Below are 11,559 nucleotides of genomic sequence, written 5' to 3' on the forward strand. Positions count from 1 at the left end.
TCCTCACCAAAAGGATAAAGGGTCTCAAACATCTGTCCTATGCTGCCCGACTGAAAGAACTCCAGCTCTATTCAGTCGCCACCGCTTGCTCAGAGGTGACCTTTGCCTAACATACAAGGCCATGTCAAACCCAGATTTGATGAATATGCTTCACCTCAAAAATCTAGATCCGTCAGAGCCACAAGGGCGGAGACTTAAACCTCGACACGGCTATTAATAGGACGTGCTGGAGGGATAGATTCATCACCCAAAGACTCCCTATGCTGTGGAATAAAATCCCGGTATATGTGAGGCAGAGCACCTCGCTGGCCTTGTTCAAGAGAAATCTTGACCAATGGATGGGAGATCGCAGATATACCCCAGGGATTACCTCAGTGTCACTGCTCAACAGAGGCACAGCAAAATAATGGGTATAGTTCCCCATACTAAAGGGGTGGCGTAAGCCACAAAACTATGGGCTAGGCTTGTAAATGCCCTCGGGCAGATAGTCTAGTATGAACCTATGAACCTATGAACCTATATGCACGTGTGTCCTTTACATATACTTGTCTATAGGTTTGTATGTGTGTGCATATATATATATATATATATATATATATATATATATATATATATATGCCAGATAACAAGACTTCAGCTACTTTTAGTACAGCCTCTGTCCTATGGAAACAATATAGCTTTGTGTGATAGTGCCCAAGGGCCCCCAATAAGCTGTAATGTTTAATAATATCTGGTATGGCATCATTGAATTAGAATTTCTAAGCACTATGCTTCTTCTCAGTTGGTTTCTCCAACATTGTCTGTTTCAAACAGATTAGTCCCTCTTCCAGACTGTGTACTAGCTCCATCGAGTGATACTAACAACTTGATGTACGTTCCCATCAACATCCACACAGCATCTTCCAGAAATGAGTATTGTAGAATCCATATCAAACAGAGAAAAGACCTAAAGACGCTTCTGAATTCTCTTCAGTCAGCTCTGTAAGGCTTTCACCCACTGAAAATACAAACAGGGAACTGCAAGCTTCTTGACCCTGTTTAATCTTTCATACAGATTCAGTGTCTTCTGTGGGTACTGTAAATGAAAATTAAGTGACGTTGGTTGGTTAATATACTCTTTTCTCTTATATTTGTATTCTGTATCCTTAGCAGATATCAACATGTTTCTCTTTCTGCTCTTTCTCCTACATGCCGAAGAATATTCCCATTTCATTATTATGTAACAATGTACCTTTCCTGTAGCAAATATTACAATTCTTGTCATGTATGCTTACTTTCCTCATAACAAAAGCTGTCAAATTTGCTACTGTAAATTTTTCAGAATACTTTTAGTAGATATGCAGAGTGACACCTGGCATAACTACCTTCTAACAAAATCCAGATGAAAGAAACAAAAACTTTGATTTACAGCTCTTTTACCCATGTCTGAGGACAGTGTCAGATTACTGACACTAGGAAGTCAGTTGTCATTTTGGGTGAGGCAGTACATTACCCAAAGGAGTTCACCTGTCAAAAAATAGCAACACCCACCAGCTGACCCATATCCCTGTCAGATAATCCACACTTACAATGTCTTATCCTGTGCGCTTCAGTGATATCTGATCCAGAACTTTAGACACTGCCCAGTTATGTCTGTAGCTGGATTTTTACTTGCTGTATGAAATTAGATCATTTTAGCATTATGTCTGGACTTGCCTCCAGGAAATTAACATGCCTTGCACATTGAATATTGGATCACATACACCTTTAGATTTATTCCTGGCATTGTCATGTACTTACTATTGGTGAGATATTTAAAACTGACAAACCCAAGCTATCTAACAAAGTTATCTGTTGAATTCAGCATACTACAAGCAGGCAAAAAAACAGCTCGTTAGTATGGTTTCTCACACACACACACACACACACACACACACACACACACACACACACACACACACACACACAAACACATGTACCCTCATTCCTTCTCACTACCTTTGCGCAAACAAGCTGGACTTTTCATCACAGGACGTTTTTCAATTCCATTTTACAGGATGCTCTGGATAAACAAAAAGGGGAGGACATTTTTATTTGTTAAGGAAGATTTCTAAGCTCAAACAGTTCTAATGGCAACGTTGAAACAATATTAGCTCAGACAGTGGCTGCTGATGTTCTTCGTGTTTCACTGTTGCAGTCATCAACTGTACTTTTCATGAGGCCCAGCCCTCTTAGCCAGCCCTCATCATTACAGCAGGAAAGCTTAAAGCTGTGAAAAGTCTTTTCAGTCTGATGGAGGCCGTCCTGGCAAATGGGTAATACATAGGAATCACTGGATATTTTAAGGCACCTTATGCAGATTTATGAGGTACGTGTTGTATTTTTTTCTTTTCCTTGTCTATTTTTAATACAAATATACAACATTTTCTCTTTCATCTGAGAAAACGTATTTTTTAACTTTCAATTTTATCTGCTTGTTCAGATTTTCTTGTTTTCTGCAAGTATACATCTCATAGTTTATTAAAGCACATTACTTTGAGAATAATCTGTGGGTAACATGCCAGAACATCGTTATGCTAACAGACTTTGGTGGGAAGTTTATTTCTGAGTTAGTCTTTTTTCTCTTGGAAAGCATGCTAACTTTTTGTCAGAGCTGAACCCTGGCTGCCATTGATACGGTTCAAACTCTGGGGTAGACTGGAAGAATAATGAGGTAAGCTTTTCTTTCTTCTCCTAGGGGGGAGGTCAAGGTTTGGAGCTTCTCTTTTGCTAGCTGACCTAACTGAAGCTTGTTATGGACAGAGAAAAAGGTCTGGTAAAATCTGAGGAGACAACAGTTACTGTGGTATATGTAAAAGTAAAGAATCAAACGTGACATGAAAGGATAATGTTTGTTTCTACTAATAGTTGTAGTTCTTAAGCACTTTCACTCAAAATGTTGAACTTTGTGCAGATGAAAAAAAGAAAGTGTTACACTCACTGCTCAGCCATTCAAACAGCCAGGAAGGCAGAAATAAATATATTAAGAAGCAGTTTAGCAAAAGTCTAATTTTATGATATAATGCAAACTTCTGTTCATATGTGTTACTGGTATAGCTTTTGAGTTAAGACTCATTTCACAGAGCACAAGCTCCAAGGATACATTTCTGAAATTACATGAGATAGTTCTGAGTTATGAATATTGATGTTTGATCTGTTTTCCCTATCAAACCAAGGGTGGCAAGACACTTGAAAATGCAAACATGTTCACACTAGGAGTAAAAAAGATATTTTCACCCCTACTGTGCATGCACAGAGAAGTAAACTAAAGTCAGTGCAAATGGCACTGTGTGAAAACAGTTTGTGCCAGGAATGTGATTTGTACATGCCATTGTGTGTATTTATATGTGTGTGTGTGTTCTGTGCATGAGTGTGAGTATGTGTGTGCATGTGAGTGCATGTGCAAGGGTGTGAGTGTTTTGTGTATGTTTATGTCTGTGTATATTTATGTGAATGCAGACATTAAACATTTAAAATGAGGGTCTGCATTTGTCATATGAAACAGCTAAATACACGGGGAGAATTTAAAAATAAGAATTGCCTGTTTGTGTAAGGCACATAACTTGAAGGATTTGAAGCTGCAAGATTAGATAACTTTCCCTTAGTTGTGGTGCTGGTAATCAATCAGCTAGTGTGAACTTTAGCTAACATAAGTCCTTGGCCACAGCTCAGTGAGTCATGTATTACATAGTAAAGTGTTTTAAATGGTTCAGAACTACATACCTATAATGTGTTCAGCTTCATTTCACATGTATGGTTCCCATACGTGTCTAATTAAGCCAAGTCACATGTCATCAAAACCTCAGTGACTCATATCTTACATTTCATTTTGTCATTCATTAGAAAATAGTCTGATGTGTTAAGCGTGACAACTGTCAATTTAACTTGGTTCAGAAAATTATTTCTTTGCTATCATGTGTTAAGGCATGTTTTTCCCTTGGTGGCATTATGTTTTTATGTCCTGCCTTTGCTTTAAACAAGCTGCAATAACTATTATCTACAACTTTCTTCCTGAATGTGTAATCCATTGACTTGGAAAAGCACTCAATGAATGCTGAGTGCAGTAACTTGGATGTTCTACCAGAAGTTGAGGTTCCCATGGCTGGGCAGTTATATATCTATGGTGGGGATGCAGCAGACAGACAGACAGATTGACAAACTAATGGACAAAGTCCAGACAAGGACAGGAGTACTCCATGAAAACAGTCATGTACTATATACGCTGTATGGCAATAAAGAAGTATCTCAGATTAATATATGCGTCATCTGTCCTGACCTATTAATCTTCTATCTTAATTAATACTTGCTTATTTTAAATTTTCCATTTATTAACCAGCTGGGTAGGTTAGTGAAATTGACCACTTTTAGCCATGGCCTGAGCAGTAGGTGGTAAATGTATGTTTACACTCTTCAGAGGCAGATTACATATCAGGCAAACTAAACTTTATAATCTCTTAATCTATGCATACAAAGATTTGGACATTAGGTGAGAAGCTTATATAATTAGTTCATTTAAAGGATACGATAATTCCTCACAGATTCAAACACACTTGAGCAAGTTAATTTTATACATGAGAATATGGAAAGCATTTACAGTGGTAGCTACTAATGCAGAAGTTGGAAGCAGCTACATCTGTAAGCATCTGCAGATCGATTTTGCCCACTGACACGGTTTGTAATAGTCCGATATTTCAGCTTGACTGTTTCACTATGATTTATTTTATTCATTGGAATAAATATTGTTGATTTGCTGCAAAGTTCATTTTTTATGAAGTGTTGGATATTGGTAGAGTTGTATTTATATATATATATATATATATATATATATATATATATATATATATAGATAGATAAGATATAGATTATATATATATATATATATATATACACACACACACACACACACACACACACACACACACACACACATACACACACACACACACACACACACACACACACACACACACACATACACACTATTAGCCCTATACCTGCTTCTTCTGTTACTCTGCCTTGAGTGTATGCATAGTAAAATTTTTGTGCATTGCTGAACCTCGTACCCAAACTTTTTAATTTGTTACGTGCTAACATATAATCCATCATCCCTTTAAATGGAGGTTTATATATAATTTTGCACACACATTTCTGTGCTTTGCCATGATCTTTCTACCAGGTTTCTTACTGTGTCTGCCATGTGACATAAGTTCTCGCTTTTTTATACCCTGTAGCCTGCCTTTCTGAAATGGTGCCTCAGTACTGTGTTTATCGTATTGCGTGTTGGTAATAGATATGGTAGTTTGGTGAGTGAGTCAGCAGTTTTTGAGAAATTTAATAAAAGAGGGGAACAGGCAGACACCTCCGACATAGTGGCGGACATGCAGATGAAGGCATGGAAAAATTACTAGCTAGACGGTAAAGCTGAGGAAGGGTGAGCGAGAAGAAGGAAGAGTTAGCCAGCTAGAACCATATAAATAACCTAGGAGATTGCCAGTTATGTGTTTGCTAAGATGACCACTTCTGTTTGCTATGATGACCAGCTCTGTATTTCTTTAATTCCTGTGTTGTACAGCAGCAGTTGTTATACAAAAATGAAAAATGCTTGAAGTTTTCTGTTTTCACGGTGTCCAGTGTAAACACTTTTACAGATGTGGTAAAATGGGAGCTATGGGACTGTCTTTGCTCTTAAGCTGACTAACTAAATCACAAATGCCTTATGCAGGACGCTGACTAATATGTTAGTATGTTTTATACAGTAGCACTCTCTGTTAGGATGGAAAAAATGTTCAGTCAAGCAAATTTATTTATTTTTACCTTCCAACTGCAGTACCAGCACAAACCACCAGAGACTCTACAGAGTACTGATTTCTTTATTATTTCCTTTAATAGATATAGAACATACCAGCATCACAAAGACCAAACATTCAAAAAACAGACACAAATGCTCACTCATACATATGCGCACACACAGCACAGACGAACTCACATACAGTGACACATTTACTCACACCTCTTCATACATGGACCATCTGCCTCCACTGTCCTCATGAAGGGGCTGCATTTATACTCCAGTGTCTTGATAAGCAGTGTTGTTGTTGTTGTATCTTTCGGCTTTTCCCGGTTATGGGTCGCCACAGCGGAACTCCTGTCCGCTAATGACTGGCAGTAGATTTTTACATACCAAGTTGCCAGCTCTGACGCACAACCTTCAACAAAGGAACGCCCATTCATGCATGTCTCCACACAGAAGACGCTTTAGCTGAGAATCGAACAGGACAATGTCATACTGTGAGGCGACAACGCTACCGCAGCACCACCACAACCTTGATAAGCAGTGTCACAGTATAAAAATCATTGAACTGTCAAATAAAAATACACAGAACACAAAGCACAACATGCACATTGTTACTACATATTCACAAAAAGGCCACTAGAGCATGTACCTCACAACATACCTACACCATACCACAAAATGCATTCAATACACATCAGCAGTAGAGCACTTGTTCATGCATAGAGTGGACATTCTCTTTTAACATTCACACAAAAGTACATTTCCTGTTTATAATGTTTCTTTTCACCTACTCCACATACTCACAGATGCTACTGTCCTTCTTCCCTCAGGCCCTTATTCCTAAATTGGCTATTCTAGGAATCTACCACTGTTTCTGTGAGAAAACACTTCCCCATATCTCCCTTGAGTATATTCAACTCCAGCTTTCTAACAAGTACATAAATGCAATGAGTAAGGGCATTACCTTTGGCTGTTCTGGTATGGAAAATTATATATAAATATATGAGCTGTATATTAATAAAAAGCTTTAAAATGTATACTGTCTGCAAACATTTCTTAATGGCTCCACCACCCATTGTCCAAATATGCATGAACATAGTAATAATATATTTTTATAATTTTATAATATGTGCTTCAAGTACGTGATCACCTCAGCCAACTTAATTGAAAAAAAATGCACGGAGATTAGATCTGTTACATATACTATCACTAAATAAGACAAAGTAGTTTTTGTTGTTTTCTTTCTATGTGGGTGTACCACTGCCCATCTGGTGGCTGGCAATGACAGTATTACAATAGTGATACTGATAAACATAATGAATTCCTTGAAAATGTACTGGCGAGCAATGAATGTACACAAGTAATAAAGAAAACTCACTGCTGGAGTGTATAAACACTACTACAACCCTAAAAACTGTAGGTTCTGGCTGGGGAATACTTTCAAAAACTAAGATAGTGGATACCTATGCCCATTAAAAGTTTTTAAATGGGTCATTTTTTATTCTGCATTTGTTCTATTTTTCTTTACCTGATTCATAAAAGTAAATGCAAATTAAATGATATTTGAGGCACTAAATGGAAATGCTATCCCAAACCTTCAAAATGACATTTGAACATTCCAGGTATTTTATCCTGTCAGATATTTAAATATCTCTGTCAAAACTGGTTGTTTCCTCTGTGTTGTAGAGTGCAGCTACATATTCATTGTGGTATGTTGAATTTAGGCCCTCAGTAAATTACCTTTCTTTGAGCTGCCACTCTTAAAATGTCAGGAAGTGAATAATTTATTTAAGGCAGAGTTCTTTTCCTTGTGCTACAAGAAATTACATCATTTCCATCTGGATAGTGATCCCTTCTGTAAACACCATCTCTTTCCTGAAATTACATTTCTGGATCTGTCATTTTTCCTGTTTTTAGCATTTCTTCTAATGGCCTCAATGCATTTCTTGAAAGTTACAATTCTGACATCTTTAGCCAAAGCTTTTTATGTTTTTCTGTTCAAAGCATCCACCAACTTCTTCAAAATTATTTGACACTGTTATATAGCCTATTCTTCAGCTTTTCCTAATCAAAAGATTTGTGCATTCAAATCACCAAAGTATAAGTTCTGGTAATATTGAAAACATGTCGATCCACTGAAAGAAATTTCAGCAAGTGCTGATGCCATGAAAATAAATAGATATAAACTTCATTCAGCAAAGCATAAGCTAAGACTTTTTGAGATGAGAGCAAGCCCCCTGAACACCTGATGTTTGCAGACACCCACACCCTCCATACTTACGTACAACAATTCCAACTCAAACAGCTGACACGTTTTCATATTTAAACCCTCACATATGCTTTTGGATGACATTATTCTCAGCACTCTTTCCTTATACTTCGTTTTCCACTTGCTGACCAGGTATGAACTAATTCTTGCAGCAGCACTGACAGTGGTAAATCCAATGTGCATGGAAATTTTAGAAAAAGCAACTAAATTTACTTTTTACAATATGAGACAAAATGGGGTTCCAAAATAATAAAAAAATCACATGCAAATCCCATGTAAACAGCGACTGATTAGATATTTTATTAGTGGTTTCTTTAGAAATCAAAAGAATCTACCCAAATCCTTAGTTTACACACATTATAAGTAATTTAGATATATGTCCCATATATTAATATGCATGAATCCTACTTTGATCACTTAATGCAAAACTATGTAAACCCAAATGCTGTAAATGAACTGTCATGTTCAATGATTAAATTAGCAATATCTGCAGGACTGATATGTTCACTGCCCAAAACAGAAATTAATTCAGGTATTCTTAGAGTATTTTAGAAGAACTTTAGTTTCATCTTTCCATTCACCAAAAGTACAGTAAAATACTCAAAAAATAATATCTAAGATGTCAGTTGCTATGTTTAAAACCCAGTAATACATTGTTTGCAACTTTCTGAAATTTGACTGTAATGCTATTTACAGGGCATTTGTTAGGTACAGAAGTACCTTTTTTATATCAGTCTCACTGGATCCTTCAGGTATTCCATCCTTTTACAAGTGTTTCATTTACCCACTGTTTTTTGTTCAGCATGTGGCAATGGGTATCCTTTGCCTTCACAAAGAATACTGCACTGGTGGGAAAATCCTAACTCCCCAATGGCTATATCCTGAGGTGGAGAAAGCATGTGTGTCAAGTCTGCATCATGCCATTACTCCTCTTACTTTTTTATGGGAAAAAAATGCCACAAGCTGCTGCCATGACATTTGCCCTTTCCTTCCCCTACACGATGCAGCCAATATGGCAACACTGTGATATACACATTTTTTGCTTTCCATAGTGGGATGGATTCATTAAGACTTTAGCACTTCCTTAGCAACCCTGTTTACCTCCAACCCTTTTCCTCTTAGCCAGCCATCAATCTAAACCAAAACCCAAGTCAGCAGCTTTCATCTGTATGCTATACTTGCAAACCCACTGAGTAGTAATTCCAAAGTGCTGCCGTGGTTAACAAGACCTAAGACATTCTCCAATAAAATAGAATTTAAATATATACACTGTAATCTTTCTCTTTGTCTCTGCTTTCCAATTCTGTTCCCCTCCTCACTGTTGACATCATGTCATTCAGGTCCTGCTTGCTGTTCATAAAGCTGAAAAAGTTGATGTAATGAGGAACTTCATACTCTTGTGTTAGGATTCACTCCTTCAGTCATGCTAGGTTTCATCGATTCAATTAAGTTAGGTTTCACTCTTTCAGTCATGCTAGGTTTCACTCCTTCAGTCACTGCTTGCATATTATCTAGCACCGGGAAGTTTGCTTAACCAGACAGCGCTCCCAGTCTGTACTTGAAAAGAGGTTGTGGCACCTTTTGGGCTTGCTGACATCAAATGGATAAGAAAAGCCATTAATGTGACCATCACAAGTCATGTTCCCCTTTGTGATATTGTGATGTGTACACTTCTTATAGCATTACAAGTTTAATGTGTTTAACCTCAAAGTTTAATAACTGCCACCACCTAGTCTTTCAGCATCTACTAGGAGATCATTCTCGTGTAGTAAGAACTCCAACTATCACTCCTTTCTTTACTTCCTTACACCCATCAACTCAGTACCTCTGTACCAGATGGCTGACCCTAATTTATAATATGTCTGAAGGTACAGAGAAAGAAAACAAATGCAAAACAAAAGTGCAATATCCCAAGTAAAACCTTACTTTACCAAGTATTTAACAAAAAAAAAAAAACGTTCACCATCATCAGTGACTCCCGTGCCATACATGTCATAATGTGGTCTTCAGAAATCATAGTCATTCTTTACAGACACTGTTATACTGCATTTCTAAAACCTTTTCTATGTGCTGTACATGGCAGAATACAATGCACAGAAATGTCTGTCAATCTTCAAAGCTGCTATTGCATTATAGTTCAAAAGCTACATAATGTGATAAGCTCTTTTGTGCTAGAACAGTATTCTAGAACCTCTTCATTGCACAGATGGTGTTTCTTTCAGGGAAAAAATATAGTGCACACATTTTATATACCCATATACACAGCAGAATTACTGTACTACCATTTTTGTCCTGTAAGTGCAAGGAATAAAACAAAACTATGAAATGTGAAATTAAAATATGTGCAAAAATAAGGGGTCCTTTATGGGAACAGCCACTGATAAGTGACATGTTCTTTTTTCACAGATATTGAGGTGGGTAAAAGCAATGCTATTTTATAGTCAGGGCATTTAAGAATATTGGAAAAATTAAAAAATGTACAGTAGACCCCCTATTATCTGATCTCGCTGGGACCGGACCTTAGGCTGGATAAACGAATGGCTTTTTAATCTAAAAAAGCATACCAAATAGCATTTATAGGTTGTAAATCAGATTTAAAAAATATGTATATATGCTGCATTGATTACCAATGCTCTTATTTAACTTTACTTTACTTTCTGGATGAAGTATACATTGTCTCTGAGTACAGTCCACTGTACTTTTTCCTAGAATTGGCAACAAAAATTTGATTCATGGAAAAAAATCTTGACAAAAATAAGGCTGGTTAAAGAGGAGTCCAGTTAAATGGAGTTTGGATAAGAAGGAGTCTACTGTATGAGGATAAAGTAAGGCAATTCTATGAATAAGTGGAATTGACAGTATAGATTTTACACACCGAATGATGACGGATGAGCACGTCAGGCTGTAATAATCTGTCGTTATGGTTTATTATCTTAATAGTCTTCCTCCCCTCAGTTTTGTCTTAATGATCAAAATAAACCAGACTTCATCTTCATTATTTCTTTCAAAGTGCATGATGGAGCTTGGTAATGCATGATGACTTTTATTGGCTAACCAGGTAAATCTTTTATACACAACTGCCCTTTTTCAGGGGTGACTCAGAGGCAATGGAAATAGATGCAGAAGGAATCACACCCATTTACAAACATGAAGCATGGTTGTTTGCATGCTGCTTCACAGCTCTTTGTTTCTGGTTCATTTCCTGGGTGAGGTACTTTCTGCCCAGAGTCTGTATATCTTTCATGTGATCATGTGAGTTTTTGCCAGATACTGCAATTTTCTCCCATATCCTAAAGGTATGCTTTATATAAACTGGTGGTCTTCTAAATTGGTGAGAGGTAGGAGTGTGTGTGTGTGTGTGTGTGTGTGTGTGTGTGTGTGTGTGTGTGTGTGTGTGTGTGTGTGTGTGTGTGTGTGTGTGTGTGTGTGTGTGTGTGTGTGTGTGTGTGTGTGTGTGTGTGTGTGTGTGTGCACGCGC

The 11,559-nt window shown here is 37.3% G+C and overlaps 1 protein-coding gene across 1 annotated transcript in view; it reads left to right on the plus strand.

The window, feature by feature from the left end:
• The first annotated feature begins 1,998 nt into the window (after positions 1-1,998).
• Positions 1,999-11,559, plus strand: part of LOC122812218 (sphingosine 1-phosphate receptor 1-like) — a 147,344-nt gene continuing 137,783 nt past the window's right edge. Inside the window, exon 1 of the mRNA XM_044084560.1 lies at positions 1,999-2,347. The gene's annotated coding sequence lies outside the window, so the exon portion shown is untranslated. The remainder of the gene's footprint in view (positions 2,348-11,559) is intronic.

The sequence above is a fragment of the Protopterus annectens genome, chromosome 9.part0, assembly GCF_019279795.1.
Source record: "Protopterus annectens isolate FY-2018-M chromosome 9.part0, PAN1.0, whole genome shotgun sequence".
In the NCBI taxonomy this organism is placed as follows: Eukaryota; Metazoa; Chordata; order Ceratodontiformes; family Protopteridae; genus Protopterus; species Protopterus annectens.